Raw genomic sequence first — 18,788 nt, forward strand, 5'->3', positions numbered from 1 at the left:
GTATTAGTCGAGTCCGTATCATAGTCGGTAAAGTCGAGGGGCGATTAAACAGTAATTGATCCCATCCCGCACCTGTTCGAATGCCTTTGCCTCTACTTTGACTCCTCTCTCTCTCTCTCTCTCTCTCTCTCTCTCTCTCTCTCTCTCTCTCTCTCTCTCTCTCTCTCTCTCTCTCTCTCTCTCTCTCTCTCTATCTATCCCTCACTCTCTCTCTCTACTACGAATTCGACGTGATCAAGACGTGTACTAATTAAGAAAGGCATTCCGCCGTACAGCTGATATACAATGGCATTACTCGGAATTATTAATTGGACCGGAGGAAACGACATAAGGTCGACGTTTCGTTACGCTTCGAATTTCGAAAGTAAAGTAAACCTCGAGAAACTTATCGATTGTTTTCGATTATTCTTAAGATTTATATATAAACATATAAACATATATACACATACACATAAAAACATAAACATACATACATATATATATACACCTATACGTATATATATATATGTATATATATATGTATATATATATATATATATACCTATTTGCACACACACGCATACTTTCTATTCTACTATTATTATTCTACGATTTAACGAAGAAATCAATTTCTTTAGCGGGAGAAAAGAAATCGTTTCCTCCGAGGCTTCCGACTCGTTTTGTCGCGGAAACGTTGTCGGAGAACAATATGTTTTAGTGACTGGATATACATATAAAGTCCGAGTGGAAAGCCGAGGGCGATCGGAAATGGAGAGACAGAGTACTCCGCACGAAGAAGGGTCTCCAGAGATAACCAGAGGAAGACGGGCTCAGCACCGGAAACTCGGAAGCATCCTATCAGCGCCTCGGAATCTACGTCGTCAGCAAGACAACAATTCGGTCGCGTATAGCGCTTTGGAACTAAATGAACTGAATGATGAACGACCTTTGAGCAAACTTACTCGTAGAACAAAATAGAACGCTATTTATTCGATCATTCTTGAAATTCTATACTTGTAACCGTTTATTCATTAAACTTTACGAAATGTCAATCGATAATATTTATTTCTCGTAAACCGTTGCTAAACTAAAAGAAAAAAAAATTATTCTAACACGTATCGATATTATAAAAGCATATTGATGATTGGGATTTAATTTTATTTTGGACTATTTAAAATTTTCTTCGTGAGATTGAAAATATAGAAAGTCAAGGGGTTAAGTTTTACGTGGAAATTACGATACCATGAAAATCCTTTTATATATCTGGTTTATTGAAAAGAAAAGTTTTTCGAGAGAATCGATTAGGCGAACGAAAGGTAACAAATCGAGAAACAATCTTTTTTTCTTTTTGAAACCCGGAGAAAAGCAAAGTAGTTAAGGAAGAAAACATCAAACGATTAGTCTTCTCTACCACCCTCGTTTCCGTCCATGAGCATCCGCTCACCTGCCCTTACCTCGCGATAATTTACTCTTTTTTCGGTTACCGATTCGGCCGGTCGACGGTTAATTTACATTTACGAGCGAGATCGGCTAATTGCCGGTTAACCGGTTGGCCGAGCGCGATGTTACGAATACCTGACCGTTGTGTAGTTTGTTGCTTTCCAACACGCAACTGTCGCCGTTCGTGAGAACGGCCACTGTTTTGCCGCCACTTAAAGGTACTCGGTGTATCGGCAGCCTCGGATACCATTAGCGTCCAACCGTTATCTTTCTTCCTATTGATTTCGATTCGCTTTTCCGATCGAGTTCTACAATTTATAAATATTTTCACGAATGTTTGACAAATTTTACACAGAGAGAGAGAGAGAGAGAAAAGAAAAAAAAGAAACACTCCATTAAACCCTTTCCTATAGACAAATTTTTGTACCGATATTTGAATTCAACATATGACGCGAAATAATTTTCATAAAATCGAAATTCTCATGGTTTCATTGTCTTTCGAGAATAACGAATATATATATATATATAAAGATATAATTTTCGAATATTATAATTACTGCGATTATTAGACAAATGAAATATTTAGAATATAAGCTAAATCACGTTTCTTTCGATACACAAGAGTGTTCCTTCATTTTTAATAAAGTCATAAATGTTACTTTAGAGTCCATCAAGAGTGGTCAGGTGACGGGGTCGGCGGGCATTAACTAAAAACCGAGCAATTCGTTCGACGAAGCCGCGAGCGAGCGAGCGAGCGAACGACTGACCGAACAGTAGGTGTGGAAGGAGAAGAGGAGGGTGGAAGGGGGTGGTCGAAAAGGGGGTTTTACCGAGAAGGGGGATGCAGGAGGACCGTGACAGGTTCTGCGTTGGACCTCGTTTCGCCGTACGAACCGGCCATAACGTGTACACGAGAGAAAGAGAGAGAGAAAGAGAAAGAGAGAGAGAGAGAGAGAAGAGTGAGTGAGCAGGTACGAGAAAGAGAAAGAGCGAGGAAAAGAGAGGAAGAGAGAGAAAGAGAGAGAGATGCTGGACACACGCCGGTGGATGCTGGAAAATGCCGACTCACGTTCATCATCCCCTCATGGCCATCGGTGGTAGCCAGGAATGTTCCGCCTACCGTCGCTTTATAAAACTGAAACCTTTAACTAACGCATAATATTGTTTTACGTCTCTCGGAAAACGGAAAGAGCGGCCTTTGTTCGCGTTAAATCGATCGAACTCGATTCCCAATTTGAAATATTAACCATCGTCGAATCGGTATCTATTTGTAGATAGATCCTATTAAAAAAAAGAATTTACCTAACGATATCATAAAAAAGAAAAGAAAAAAGAAAAAACGAGAAGAAATACAACGAACAAGCTTATGAAATATACTCTGGATTAATGGGATAATTCTATTAAAAAAAAAAAGAAAAGGAAACTGAGATAACTCGAGCGATATAAAAAGATGAAGACGAAGAAGAAGATAAGGAAGAAGAAAAAAAAAGAAGAAGAAGAAGAAAAAGAAGAAGAAGAAGAAGAGGAAGAGGAAGAAAGAAATAAAATAACCAAGTCCGTATAATCATCCACTCTTTTTCTAAGTCCGTTTCCTACGGAAACGAAGAGAAGTGATAAAAAAAGGGGTAGAAAAATTGTCGTTGGAGCGTCTAACGATAAACGTTGCCGGAGGCTAGGCGAATCCTGGTCGATCTTTCGACCAGATGAACTCTCTCTCTTTCTCTCTTTCTCTTTCTACAGCGTAAACGCGCGCGCGCGCGTGGACTAGTACGATAAAGCAAGAGAGATAGAGAGACCAAAAGAGAGATAGATAGAGAGAGAGAGAGAGATAGAGAGCGAGAGAGAGCCGGAAGTAGCCGTGAAAAATTTTCCCGTCGACGTGTGGTGGCCCGTGTACGAGACCAGGAGCGTGCATTTCGCGGTGTTCGGGGTGTCGGGGGTGGTTCACCAGAGAGTGTACCGCGGGTTGGGTCACGGTGGGATGAGTCGTCCACCGTGTGCGAGCCGTTGCCGGAGGTAAAGAGACGAGGAGAGTGGGAGGGTGAACGGGAGAGTGTGCTAGCAAAGAGAAAGAGAGAGAGAGAGAGAGAGAGAGAGAGAGAGGGTAGGAGTGAAATAGGGGTGGGAGGAGAGGGTGGTGGCAGCGGGTGGCTGACGGTGAGGGTATTTGTTGGCGCGAGTGGCTAGCCAGTCGGATTACCACCGGGAGGGTGATTCGAGGGGGTCGTTGGGTCGACTCTGCGAGGTCGCCGCCGGGTGGTAGGGGGGTGAGAGCGAGAGAGAGAGAGAGAGGGTAGCCAGTAGCGGCCGATGCTTCTCTCTCTCTCTCTCTTTCGCTCTTGCTCTTGCTCTCTCTCTCTCTCTCTCTCTCTCTCTCTCTCTCTCTCGCTCTCTATCTTTCTCTCTCTCTCTCTGTGCGCCGGCCAACGCCGGCACACAGTGGCACTCGACGAAAAATGTAGCCAGAGAGCGACCGCCGCTGGAAAATTTACACGCATCACGAGGGCGAACCTGAATGGCGAGGGTTAAAAGAGCATCGCTAATGGCCACCGCCTCGGTTATTTTGTGGATTTTTATAATACGTATGCTGGAGTCGGTTTCGTTCTCTCTTTCTGTCTCTTTCTCTCTCTCTCTCTCTCTCTCTTTTTCTTTCTCTTTCTCTCACTTTTTCTCTCTTTCAATCTTTTTCGTTTTAACTTTTCTCTTCTCTCTTGCTCTCTTTTTCGACTCACCAACGTTTCCTTTTCGATGTCGCTCGCCTCTGAATGCACTCGCTCTCTTTCCCCTTTTTTCCTCGATCTGCCTGATTATACGTTGATGTTACCACTGCTTTGAGAGCGAGTTTCGCCTCTTCGTCAAAAATCGTCGCGGCTACGCTACCGACGTTGAACGCGAAATTTCAAGTGAACCAGCTTTTAAGAACATCCTTTTTTACCCTGTTCGCGTTACTGTTCTTTTTTTTCCTTCGTTTCTTTTTTCTGCTCTTTTTCTCCTTTTTTTTATGTAATGATAAAAAATAAAAATAGTAAAAGAAGGAAAGAGGAAAAGCTGGTTACAAGGATCGTTCTAGGGAACGACGTAAAAACTCGTTCTACCGGTTGATACAAACTGGCCGATGTAGCGCGTACGCGGACTCCACTAACACAGGGCGTTTTAGAAAATTGAAAATTTACGGTGGATGAAATATTTCGAGCAAAAGGAAACGCCAGAAGAGCCGTGGTCCACCAGCCCCCTTCCTCTCGCATATCCCTTCGGAAGCACCGGTTATTACCGCTATCCAGAGAGGTACGCTTCTCTGCGACTGAATTATTATTTCTCCCTTAGCAACAAGTGTGCGAAGTGTTACGCGCGCTCGCGTGCTCCTTCGTTTCAAACCGAGAGGAGCATTTTTTATTTTCCTTTTTTCTTTTCATTTTTCCTCTTTTCTTTTTTCTTTTTTTCTCTTTCCTTTTTTGACAACCTTCAACACACGCAAACGAATCGGATTACGCGTTTATGTAGGATCATTAACATCATAGAGATATCTCGAAATTATTCTTTAACAAATTATTTGAAAAAGTAAAATCCACGAATCCTGTTTTTGAAATAATTTCTGACGTTAATTCATATATCCAAAGCAATGGTAAACGTAACGGTAACCCACTGAAATAGATAGGTCGTTTTGATGCCGATCGTGAGTAAGAACGAAAGAGTAAAGAAGAAAAGAGAGAAGAGAGAAGAGAAGAGAGAAGAGAGAGAAGAGAAGAGAGGAAGGGACTGGGAATGTGAAACGTTTGGAGGAGGTAGAGAGAGTAAGAGTAACGATGAGCAAGTAAACTAGTGAGAGAGAAAGTAACAGAGCTTAGCAGAGTACCTATCCATATATCGTAGGGCCAACAAACCGGCCGAATCTCGACAGGACGGATGGGTAGGCCGCGTTTTCACCATTACCACTCCGCACCGGTTTCTAACGCGGTGTGTGTGTACGCTGGCTCCCGTGTGGACGAGCTTGGACGACGTGGTGGACGAGAGTATGGCCACTCGTAGCGCAACGCGCACGCCGTGGACCACCAACGAAAGCTTCGTTTGCCGCGACAAAGAGAGATGAAAAGAGCCGATGTTGAACGAAGAGAGAGAGAGAGAGAGAGAGAGAGAGAGAGAGAGAGAGAGAAGAGAGAGAGATTGATATAGAGTTGGGAAAGGAGAGAACGATGGAACGGATACAGCAAAAGAGAACGAGAGAGAGAGAGAGAAAGAGAAAGAGAGAGAGAGATAGAGCTGGTCAGTGCAGCTCGGCACTCCGCAAATTTTCAACCGCCACCCTTTCTCTCTCTCTCTCTCTCTCTTTCTCTCTCCCTCTCTCTCCATCTCTCTGTCTCTCTCACTCTCACTCATCACCCCCACCATCACGACTCTCTACCGGCCCCGAGCCACCTCCCCCACCTCCTCTTCTATTCGAGCTCGTTTTTGCCGCGTCCACCGCCAGATCAATGGGGTTGCTAACACGGGTAGGTATATGTGTCCTTCCCCACTATCCCCGGTCAGTCCACTACCCTCTCTCGTTCGAGCTCACCCACCACCACCCTCGCGATCTGCCGCCTCGCGAGTCTCTCTATAGGGTGATTATAAAATATCTACCGTGCGTGCCTATGAGTTCACTGTCTGTTAATAATATCGAGATGAGGGAGCTCCGAATTCTGAATCAAATTTTGGAGCTATTTAATCATGAATATTAAATTGCTTATAACGAAATTATATTCGATGTGAAATGATGTAAAATTGTAGTAAATTAATGGATATTAAAAATTAAACAATGTCTTTTTTGTTCTTTTTTTCTTTTCTTTTTTTTTTCTAACTTTGCAATGTCAGAGATTTTGATATTGATAATATATTTACAAGTAATCGTTCCTGTCTTTTAGAGAATGTTAACGATAATGATTTCTTCGACTTCGCGGAACAGATTGTTGTTGTCCAAGTGGCCGAGACTTTTTCACCGATCTGTACATGAGCGTCGCGCGACTTGCAGAAACAACACGCGACAGTCGGACGAAGAGGATCGATCGATAATTCTGTTTCGGTTACGGACAATTACGACTGATTCGACCGCTAATCAACGGCACGACGGGTGGTTCTCTGCCCGACGACGCGACAAATATCCTCAAAGCTATTTGAAATGTTACCTTGAGCACTCCTATAGGTAATTACGTCGACGTAATTAAAAGATAATGAACCTTCGAGTTCTTTCTCGATATCGTCGGAACAAAAAGGCGAGCAAGAAAAATGCACAATATAAATCTTACTTTTTCCACGTTAATTTATGAATATATACGCTTGTTGTCGATTAAAAAAAAAAAATATACGAAAAAGAAGAGAATAAATAATTAAAAAAAAAAAAAGAAAAAAAAGGAAACTAAGAGGAAATGTAAAATAAATGAAATATCTCTTTTTTATAACGTTGTATTCCGGCCAGTATTCCTTTATAAAATTCAATCGGAAAGGAGATGGTATCGATTAACGCATTATCGATTCGTCCAAAGAGCTTCGTTTTCTCCTACATTCCAAAGGACTAACGATACGCGAAGGATCACGCTAGGACACGGCCTATTAAGTAGCAGAAACTTAAACGCCACCTGTTGGTCCTCGACTCTACATCGACGTCGCACCAAAAAGTCAAAACCACCGGCCTTTCTCTCTCTCTCTCTCTCTCTCTCTCTCTCTTGTACTCGCCAACAGCGAGTCGGACCACGGAAAAAAACATTTTTCAAACAAAGACGCGCGACGCTTTTGTCCTAGAGGCGCGAGTGGGAAAATTTTTACTCGCGAAAAACTTTCGCCCTTGCGGATTTGGAACATGGCCAGCAGGTACTTGGATTGACAGAGTGAAAGATGAAGAGAGAGAAAGAGAGAGCGAAAGAGATACAGAGATAGATAGATAGATAGATAGATAGTAGAACCGTTGAAAAAATGGCCGAAAATACTTTCGCCATCGCACCGTGCCAAATTAGCCGACCGTGGACGCTCGTCATCGTCGTACACGTGATCGCCGTCCAATCGTCGTTCCGATTCAGCGACTCGTAAAACAATGCGCGACTGATTACTCGATAACTTCCAGGGGTAGCATGGTTGCAACGCATTGTTGAACAGAGAGAGAGAGAAATACAGAGAGAGAGAGAGAGAGAGAAAGAGAGAGAAAGAGGAAGAGAGAGAGAGAGAGAGAGAGAAATAGCATCCATGAAACAGAGAACTGGCTTTCGGCTTTTGGGATTCATATACGCAATGGAATTACCGGTTTACGCGCCACTGCTAGCCAACCCATACGGATGTCGATGGATCGACCTAACTTTTGCCTATCAACCTACGATCCTGAAAACCGATCATCCTTCCAATGGTGGAACTAGACTAGAAACCAGACTCTTTATTCTTTGGGTTATTGTCATGTACGAATCGACGTTCTTGAATCTCTGTAATCTATTAATTTTGTCATGTCTTTCTATAAAGAATGGAAAATAAAATGATGATATGAAATATTATTGTGTAATATTATTTATATCATAGTGTAATACTATTATATTATTATTTATATACGATGGGAAAGTTGATATGTTTTTGTCAAATAAATTATGATATGTTACTTGTGTAATTGTTCTACGTCTCTTATCTCAGTTTATTGTATATATAACAAAATTGTATAATGTGACAATTATGATATTTTTTATACTAATATTATTATAGTAATGTTATTTATAATATTACTTATATTGGGTAGCAAAAATATCATAATTATGTAATTCATATTAAATAATTGTTTGTATTTAAAAAAAAAATATGAAATGAATATGAATTTCATTGCGATAAAATTAAATCGAACTTAAATAATAAAAACGTGTAAGTACATGACTCCGAGATTACATATAGAGTAACGTGTCTGATTTACATTGCATTATTAAAAAATTAATTCTTTTTATGTACATAGATACATAAAAATAAAAATTGTATGAAATTTTTAAATATATTCTGTAAATTATATACACACAAGCTAAGAAAATCAATAAAATTAGAAGTAACTAAAAAGTGCCTTTCTAACCGACAAACATTTACCTATATTTCCAACGCTAAAAATGAAAGTATCTATTATAAAAACAGAATACCAATGCAACAAAAATACCAATGCGGCAATTCAAGATATTTATAAAGAAAACTTTAGCAAAAAGATTTTTATACAACTCGTTGGAACGATAGAAAAATTTTGTAAAACGTACCCAAAACGAATTAGAATCGTGCCGGCGAATGTGGAACGCGAAAGTATTTTTCTTGAAGGAAAATCGTTTTAAAGAGAGAGAGAGAGATGAATAAAATTCAGAGAGAAGGAAGAAGAAGAAGAAGAAGAAGAGAAAGAAAAAGAGAAAGAGAAAGAGAAAGAAGCAGAGAAGATGCCGCACGACGCCGGCTACTTCAAAGTCGCTCTCGCTTGCTCCCGAGTGCGGTCTTGCGGAACCGAAAATACTCGAAATCCCAAAACATCTGTCAGGTATCACTCCCCCTAGTGCCGCTGTGTCCGCGTTAAATCAGGTGAACGATTCGCACAAAGCACGCTTCGAGAGTATAGTGTCTCTTTTTCTTTCTATATCTGTCTCTCTCTGTCTTTCTCTTTTTCTCTCTCTTTCATCTTTTTTCTCCCCTATGCTCTTCTCTCCCCATCTTTTTTTTTCGCTTTACGTGTCACTAGCTAGTTCCTTTACCAAGCTACCCCCCTGAATAAGAAGAGGCTAGAACAGTTCAATGAATCTGAGAGTCTCCAACGACGCGAAGAGTCCGATGAAAAACAAGCTACTTTACGAAAAGAACACGTTTCTCAGAATCCGTTGGCAAATACACTTTCTTTCATCGTCTTTTTGTTAACTAGTATTCTATCTTTCAAGGTTATTCTTTTTTTATGTTCTCTCTTTAACATATATTTGTTTTCCTACCTCGAGATCGGATTTCTAGATCTGATTAAGTAGATTCTATTTTATGTTGTATCTTTTGTATTTTAAAGAATGAACACTTTGAAATATCGAATGAGATCGTTTTAAAGAGCAAGAAAAGGACCGATACGATATCCTTTATTTCGTAGCCTCTGGTCGTGTGCCAACCTCGTCTTAAACTTTCACCTCGAGCTACGAGCACGAAACCCTCAAAGACCAAGAATTAGAGGTTTGCCAAGCGAAAGGTATGGTGTTTTTAAGTACCTATTCTAGACTCGATACTTTTAAAGAAACGATTGTGTGAGTTGAGAAGAAAATATCTTGCGGTGTGTATATATATGTGTGTGTGTGTGTGTACGCATATGTATGTGCTTGGATAACAGATTAAACTGCGAGTAACGATTAGATTCTGTTGATACCATTGTGATACCATCGATTTTTTCGAGCTGATTTTTAGCGAGGTAAAAAAGAGAATAAAGAGAAAAAAATAAAAGAAGAAAAAAGAAATCAAATCGAACGAAGTTCAATACTACATACATACGTACATACATACATACACATGTACTCGTTAAACTCTATCGAAATTTAGAAAATAATTTACTCGTCAAAAGCAGTGAACAAAACAGTATGATACTTCAATATTAACTTACGAACGAATCAATAAAAAGAAAACAATAAAAGTTAAACCGATTTATACGATTCTTGCAGGTACAAGAAATAAACGACGACGTTTTCGAAATCCATTTGGGTTCGAAAGCAAATATTTTTCAATGAGTTTCAAGGAGACCACCGTTGACATCTGGCCATCGTAAGCTGTTTTTTTCCTCCCTCTCTCTCTCTCTTGATCTACATCCCGTACGTCAGTTTCGAAAGAGAAGCGTGCACACTTATAGGGATGATCATTCTCTCGTGCACGATCTATGCGATTAACACGTCACACAGCATACACAAAGAGAACCGTCGAGGTTATGTCATGGGAATGATTTTTTGTATGGTGTGGTACAAACGATATGGGGAAATGTAGGGTAGAGAAGATCCCCTCTCCTTCCACAACCCTCCCTTACCTATGCCTCTTCTAAAGATATGTTTGCACGTACCAACGTTTGTCTAGTTTCTCTCCCTCTCTCTCTCCCTCTCTCTCTCTCTCTCTCTCTCTCTCTCTCTCTCTCTCTCTCTCTCTCTCTCTCTCTCTGTCTTTCTAAGAGTTCACTCTGTTACGTTACATGCTTTTGCCTTAGAAATCGGATGACAGATAATTCACTTTGTGTTTACCTCTTTCGTTGAGTCTATCAGACAAACCAGGATGACGATAGAATATCATCCTCTTTTTCCACGTAATCCCATTCGATCATTTTGTCATCCTTCCCTTTTTCTCTCCTCGTGAATTGTTCAACGTAAGAGGCTTAAGTACATCTCGATCAAACGGATCCCAGAAGATAAATTTAAAAGCGTAAAGAATATGATGGCATCGTGAAGAAACGATCGTGGTCCGAACTCTACTTTCCTTTCTTTTTTTTTTTCTAATTGAAAGATAAAAAATAGAAGAGAAAAAGAAGAGAAAGAGAGAAAGATAGAGAGGAAGAGAGACCAGGATGGAGATAAAATTGTCGCTGTTTTCGCTAACAAAAGTAATAATTATTCGTGCAATAGACAATAACGAAGAATTAGATGACTGAAAGTGCTCGGAGAAAGAAGCGAGAGAGAGAGAGAGAGAGAGAGAGAAAGCTTTTATCGCAAGCAGCCCCGAAGCGCGGTTTCGAAACAATTACTTCGACCACCGTCCCGTCATGTATACATTACGAAAATATTGGAAAGCGGACGGAGATAGATAGATAGAGAGAGAGAGAAAGAGAGGGGGAAGTACGGAGAGAGAAAGAGAGAAAGAGAAAGAGCGAGAGAGCCATCCTCTCTCGCGCCAGCGCGGGATCACTTTGAAATAAAGTTCATTAAAGCCACTCTCTCTCTCTCTCTCTCTCTCTCTCTCTCTCTCTTTCTCTCTCGTCCGCTCACTAGCTCGCTATGAGGCAATCGATAGAGAGTCGAGAGGCACGAGCATGAATTATAGATCGGCCAGTCTTCAGACTTCGGTCTCCGATGAACGTAGCAGAGCTTCGTAAAATATGCAACGGTCTTAGAGGGTAGTTTCGATCGGTGAAAGAGGGAGTAAAGGGGGAAAGAGAGAAAGAGAGAGAAGTAGGAAGGGTGGTAGGTAGGAAGACTAGGGTAGGTGTAAGAGGTGGCAAAAGGGAGAGAGAGAGGTAGAACGTTAAAATGGAATTAACACCTCGGTTCGGCCGAAACTCCCCTGGCTCCAAAGCAAGTCCTCCAAATTCTTCTTACTATGTCCTACGGTAACAATTATTTGTGAGGATCGTTTGGCCAGATGTTCTGTCACGTTTTCCAAAGGATCTTCGGATAACGTTTCGACCCTCGTCCGTCCATTGAGAAAATGCGTTTAACAAGGAGGACAAAAGAATGGAACCCCTCTGTTGTATTTGTTACCACGAGAGACTATGATCTCTAGAAAGTTTCTATGAGAATGATCGATTTAAAGCAAATTTTTATAGTTATAGAAATGATAGGTGCAATGATCTATCTAAGTATCTATGTGTTATCTCTATTATATCTTTTATGTTTTCTCTCTCGGCGTACGCTCTTCTTCTCTATCTATCTATCTCCCTCACCATCCCTCCCCCTCTTCCTCTCTCATTAGTGTTTTACGTTAATATCGCACGGCGTCGCATTTTACGACTCTAATGATGGCCAGCTTGTCCCGACTGAAGCGCAGGTACTCTAATAAAATAAATCATGCGCGCAGCGTTTGCAAGCCGGCGCTGCTGCAAACAGCACCGCTGCTTTAAATTAATCCCATTGTGCCTGGATTTGGTTGGTGCGCCAATTAAACGGATTATTATCGTCGATACCGTCATTACTTTTTGCGAAAGTCTCTCACTCCACTTCGGGACTATTTCAAACCGAGTAACTTCCACACACCAGCGCTACGCTTTTAGTTACGTTCGTGCCAAAAGCTTCGTTGAGAAATTCTTTTCTCTTTTTTTTTTTTGTTTTTCTCTTTCCCTTTTCCCTTTCTTTCTTCCCTTCTCTATTTAATAGAAAACTATGAGAGGTTACTAAAAAAAAAGAAAGAGATAGAAAGAGAGAAAGAAAAAGAAGATAGAATGAGAATTAATTGTCGTAGTAAATAACTACGGTTAATTTTCTTTTGAGAAACGTGAATATCCTTTTCGTTAGGTGTTAACGAAGTTCACTGACGATCGAATACGAAGTTTTAGCCGGACAGGATATTCGAGAGACCGAAGATGCGGAACCCCGTCGTTTTGAAGGGTCGAAACAAATCACATCGGAGTCGCCCTTGTCTCTCGGAACTTTCCCCCTTCTTCTTGAATGTACGAAGGAAGGAAGCAAAGGGGGATTGAGGGAGGACGGACGATCTCGTGGTAATAGTATTCCTCTATATCTATCTCTACGAATTCGCTTGGAGAGCATGGGCTTGGAGAGGAGGAAATATACCATCGCGTCTCAGGACGGCCAAGATGGCTACCGGAAATTGCTGGGTGACCTTACTTAGGAGTTCGCGTGAGAGCGTTTAAAGGGACGAAATGCCGACGAAGGGTTACCATATCGCATAGACCTCGATGGAAAGGGTACTAATGAGGCAATAGGAGCAAAGATAGAGAAAGAGAGAGAGAGAGAGAGAGAGAGATCCCTCCCATTCGATCTAAACTCGATGAGCCGTACCGAATTACATCGTCTTCGGACGATACTCAATGCTTATGCCGTTACTTCACGACATTTATGAACACGATCGGTCGTTAGTATCGTAGTTTATACTCCAATAAATTTCATACAACCAAACCAAAATCAACATAATATTCATTCCTTTATATCGTCCATAAAATATCTTTCATAGATGATAAAACTGTTTGAACATTTGTCTCTTATATACATTTTTTTTCCATTAGAAACTTGTACTTTGTTCGTTCAGCGAAAGATATTCTTTCGATATTTCATATCTCGCGAATTTGAACACGTAATAACGAAAAGATAATATACAAATTCGTAGAAGAATAATTCAGAAATGAGAAAAAGGAGGAGAGAAAGAAAAATAGAAAGGGAAACAAATCGAACTAGAAATCGCTAGAAGTGTTTATCGAGACGATGTACCGATCGTTTCGTCGGTCTAAAATCGTTCAATTAGAATTCGTCACGTAGCGTCGATTTTCCACACGCATCACGAACGTTCATCGTTTCTTTTTCTCTCTTACGTTTTCTCCCTTTCTCTTTCTCTTTCTCTTTCTCTTTCTCTCTCTCTCTCTCTCTCTCTCTCTCTCTCTTTCTTTCATTCCCTTTCATCCCTTCCTATATAACCACCATCACAATCTCCTCCTCCACGTCGTCCTGCGTGGGGTTCGTAACAATACTACATAAGGGGCTGCAAGTAATAATGGCCGGGGGCATCAATCATGCGGCAAACGCAAACTTATACGCTTATACGTAGAAGATATCGAAAACGTTCTCGGTAAAACGAACTCTCGGTCAAAAATCCGATAATAATATCGGACCATCGACGAGTGAGAAAGAGAGAGAGAGAGAGAGAGAGAGAGAGAGAGAGAGAGAGAGAGAGAGAGAGAGAGAGAGAGAGAGAGAAGAGTTACGTAAAGGATAAAATGTATTTCCTTTGCAAAATAAAAAGCGAATAAAAAAAGCAAGAAAGATGAATCAAAACGAGAAGCGAAAGAAAGGAACAACAAAATAAATAAATAAATAAATAAATAAATAAATAAATAAATAGAAAAGAAACAAAACAAAAAAAAAGAAGAAAAGAAAAGAAAAGAAGAGAAGAGAAAAATAGAAAGGGGGGTATACCCGATAAAAACGAGTAGCAATTTAGTCGAAAAGCACCGCAAAAAAAGATGTATCATTGGAGCTATTACCGCGTTAATTAATAGGTACCCACCAGCCAGTAGTATTCCTCCTACTACCCGTACCATGTAGTACGAAGTCGAAGAGTAAACGTTAAAAGCACAGAGGGAAGAGGCACTTTGAAGAATTATCGAGCCATTCGATGGACCGAAGTTTGCGTGGAAACCGTACACTCGCTGGCGAAACGGGCTAGTAGGTTCGATACTCTCTCTCTCTTTCTCTCTCTCTCTCTCTCTCTCTCTCTCTCTCTCTCTTTCTCTCTTTTTGCCGGTAGCAGAGCAGAGTCGAATTTGGTGTAGGCTTTCACGCGAAGAGAAAGAGAAAGAGAAAGAGAGAGGTAGAGAATATATACACCCACACACACACAAAGAGAGAGGAAGAGAGAGAGAGAGAGAGAGACAGAAAGAAACACATACACAGAGATAGAATCATGTGGGTGTGAGAGCAGCGAACGTTCGAGGGGTGCGTCCTAAACACGTGACGCCTGATTCATACACAGACTGCTACGGAATCAATTTGTAATCTTGACTCGAATTAAGGACGGCAGAGGAGAGAAGCGAACGGCTGCTGCTGCCGATGCCAACGTCGAGAGGAATGGAGAGAGAGCGAAAGAGAGAGAGAGAGAGACCGAGATAGATAGTGAGACAGAGAGAGAGAGAGAGAGAGAGAGAGAGAAGCTTGGAGACGCGGGATACGTTTATCGGCGAAGCGAGCCTGGCATTTGGTCGGAGAATGTGCCACGGGTATACCGGAATCTCGAGCGCCTCGTGTTGTAGCATTATAGTTGGCTTGTAGGTTATTAGGTGCGCCGACTAATAGCCATCGATATCGGCCATTAATGGCAGGTAACCGGACGGTGATAATGGATATCAAAGGACGGCCCTCGCGACATCGTTCTATGCGTTCGGTCATGCGTTCGACGACTGAACCGATTTGGGTGGATTGTTTCCAAAAAAAAAAGAGAGAGAGCGAAAGAGAGAGAGAGAGAGAGAGAGATTGAAAAAAGTGACGAATTTATTACACCTGCTATGAGATAGGAAAATTTGAAAGAATAAAAATACTATTCCATCATTAAACGTTATCAAAAATATTATACAACATTCAAATCGGAGAAATGCAAAGTTCTACAAATTTGTATATTAATAAGGAAAGACGATGTTTCATTTTTGTAAGATACTTGTCCTTTCTATTGATGTCAGTTTGAGCGATAAGATAAGTTTATTTAACAAATGAAAAAATAACATACGAAACTGAAAGAAATTCTCAAGCGAATACTTTCGTATAGTTAACGCTTCGATAGGATTCTCATCCTTCGTAAAAAAAAAAAAAAACTTCGAAATTGAACGAAGCAACGACGGAGATACGAGATCTACGAGCTCGAATTATAGAAACGTAAAGAGAGAGCGACATAAACGGAGTGTGAGTAAGAAAGAGAGAAAGAAAGAGAGAAAGAGAGAGAGAGAGAAAAAGAGAAAGAGAGAGAGAGAGAAGGAGGGAAGGAGAGATCTTCGCGTAGCACCGAACGAAACGGAGGGAGTGAGAGGAGGCTTTGCGAAAGAGAAGCGGTAGAAACAAAAGGGTGCAGAACGCGGTGTAGGAGGTGGAAGGAGGAGGTGGGATAGAAAACGATCGGGGCAACGAGAACGGAAACAAAAGCGGCGCGGGGAAATACGCAGTATGGCGACGCTTCCGGCTCGCTCACCACACACAATGCGAGCTCCCGTGTTAACTTCTGTGCCCCGTTGCTTGCTCCTCCACCTTTCTCTACGAACGTATCTCTCTCTCTCTCTTTCCATACACGTTTCTCTATCTATCTATCTTTTTCTCTTTCTCTCTCTTTCTCTCTCTCCTCTGTCTATCTCGTTTTCTCTTTCTCTCTCTCTCTCTCTCTCTCTCTTACTTCGCGCGTCAAAACGCGCGCGCGATTTCTATGCGTCTCGCAAAGCACCCCGCTGTTACTTCAGCATTCGATAATCAGAATGCGTGACCCTGCCCTCCGAGAAAGGGCTCCTCGTCCTCTCTTAATCCGTCTCCTCTATATCTCCTTCGTTCTCCTTTTTTCTTTTCCCCTACGCAAGAATTTCTCGACGACTCGAAAATTCACAGAAACGCAGAAACGCGGACACCCTCCCGTCCACCCACGATATACGTACGCGTTATCTATTAGACAAAAGTACGGCTGATAAATCGGAAAGAACGTTTTATATTTTTATAATAATGTAAGATATAATATAAATTGTTAGAATATTTGTTCAACGATGAAAATAAGATTTGTTGTTAATTATTTCGTGTAATGGAATGGAATAGAATATATTAAAACGATGACCGAGTCCATATTTCCTCCAAAGGAGCGTCATTGATTTTTGTTTGGAAAACTTATTTTTGCTAGAACGTTAAAATCTGGCAGGTCTTTAGTCGGCAGTCAGACATGAGGTCGTATTTGGCAACCTCGTAGTCTTCTCAACGAAAGTCAAACCGACGGGAACGCGAAGGCTGACGCCGACGCTGACGCCAAACTCGACATACCGTGGCGCACATTCACCTTTTATTGTCCTTTTCCTAGTGCCGACAAGCACTAGGTGATATTAAAAAAGCAGTCCCTTTTGCTGGTCACTGGCGAGGAAACGGAAGCCTAACATGTACGGACTTTTTAAGAAATTAGTCTCTGTTGTTCTCGAAAAATGACATTCCACTCTTTTTCTCTTTTTATCTCTCTCTCTCTCTCTCTCTCTCTCTTTCTCTCTCTCTCGTTCTGTCTTTTTTTCTATCTTCGTTTCGCCATCTCGTTGAGAGCCATGCGTTTAATTAGTTGACGATGCATTCGCGGTGCATGCATGCACTCAACCCGCCTCGAAAATACAATGCACGCTTTACTCCTGTTAGCTTTGACTCCATATAAAAATATACACAAGCATTATGTATGTATTTGTGTGTGTGTGTATATATATATACAAACACATACTTGCATATATATATATATAAACATACACGCACATATGTATGTATGTACTGTATAAATTATGCATACTATTTCACGATTAAGTGACCGTGTTCGTTTTTATTCTGAAAATATCTTGTCTACCGATCTTCGTTTTTTTCTCCTCTTTTTTTTGCTTTCCTTATTCTTTTTGTTCCCTTTCCTTTCCCCTGTTTTTTTTTCTTCTTTTTTTGTCTTTCTTTCTTCTTTTTTTGAATAATTATTCCCACTCGACCCGAACTCGTAAGAAACATTATGAAGATAGTGAAGATCGGAACTCTGGAGAACTTTTGCTTTCACTTGCGTACCCTCGAAAAGCGTTGAGAGACCGTCATCATGCAATTTCTAATGCGGTTCGAAAGGCCATAAAAGGTAGAAGAGGGAACTGACAAGGAAAGCAAGAGCCAGTACTTTCGTACTTTCCAATCGTTATTGCCTCTCTCGCTCGAGTCTCCCCTTCGTTTGGAAGTAGCCAGATGCAACGTGAAAAAATGGTTCAATATGGTCACGTTGAAGCTACGAACATGCAGAAAGAGGAAGAGAAAGAGAGAGTGGAAGAAAAAAATGGGGTTAATCTGGTGCTAATCCTCGTCAGGGTGTAAGAGAACGTCTCGAGACTCGTCGAAGCTTCCACCCTTCAAGGACGATATGGTGGTTCGAGTGCGTGAAAGCCGAGGAAATTGAAGGGCGATGAAACTTGCTTTTACCGACACAACAACGAATTTCTTTCTAAACCCTACGACCTGAAAGTTTTCAAACTAGACCTTCTTATAGATCGTGACCCCTATTCTAAAAAAAAAAAAGAAAGAAAGAAAGAAAGAAATAAAAAAAAAAAGAAAAAAGAAAGTAGTGACAACTATCGAAAGAAAATATTATCATCGTAACCTAAGAATAACGTAACGTAACCCAAACCAATAGACCAACGTAAAGATATATTATTTATTCTAATAGATACAAAAATACGTACAATGCCTATCCATATATATATATAAAATCGTGTTGTAACGAAGTTAAAGGATATTTTTTAGAAAATAGACCAAAAACGAAAGTAAATTTGTCCTCTTTTAAGCTAGCTAACGATTCGGCTCGATGTTACAGAGATGAGACGTAAACAGAGTGCAACGAGGAGTCACGCGTTCGAGAAAATTAATCTGGCCTCGTTAAAGGCCAACGTTGGCGTTGGTGGTATTGGTGTTGGTGGTAGATGGTTGGTGGAACTGGTAGGTGGTATAGCTGGCATAGGAAGAGGCAAGGCTGTGGCTGCAATTTCGTTGTAAATCTCGCTTGGGTCCTCCCGACAACGACACGGTGACCTAGAAAATCAAAGGGTTGGATCCACGCTTCGGGAGCTCGTCGGAGATCGATTTGAATTTTCCTACCCTTCCTTTCGCATAGAGGAGAAACGGGTTCTCGTCGACTTTTACAACTACAGTCAGCCGGTCTAATACTGGACCCATGGTCCTTTCGAAGCAACCGAAAAGGTCCAAATTGGTCGCTCCCTTTCG

General features: G+C 41.0%; 1 protein-coding gene across 1 annotated transcript in view; it reads right to left on the reverse strand.

Moving 5' to 3' along the window:
• LOC127064204 (protein lozenge-like) overlaps window positions 1-18,788 on the reverse strand; it is a 100,107-nt gene that overhangs the window by 29,984 nt on the left and 51,335 nt on the right. The window lies entirely within an intron of this gene.

The sequence above is a fragment of the Vespula vulgaris genome, chromosome 1 (assembly GCF_905475345.1).
Source record: "Vespula vulgaris chromosome 1, iyVesVulg1.1, whole genome shotgun sequence".
Classification (NCBI taxonomy): Eukaryota; Metazoa; Arthropoda; class Insecta; order Hymenoptera; family Vespidae; genus Vespula; species Vespula vulgaris.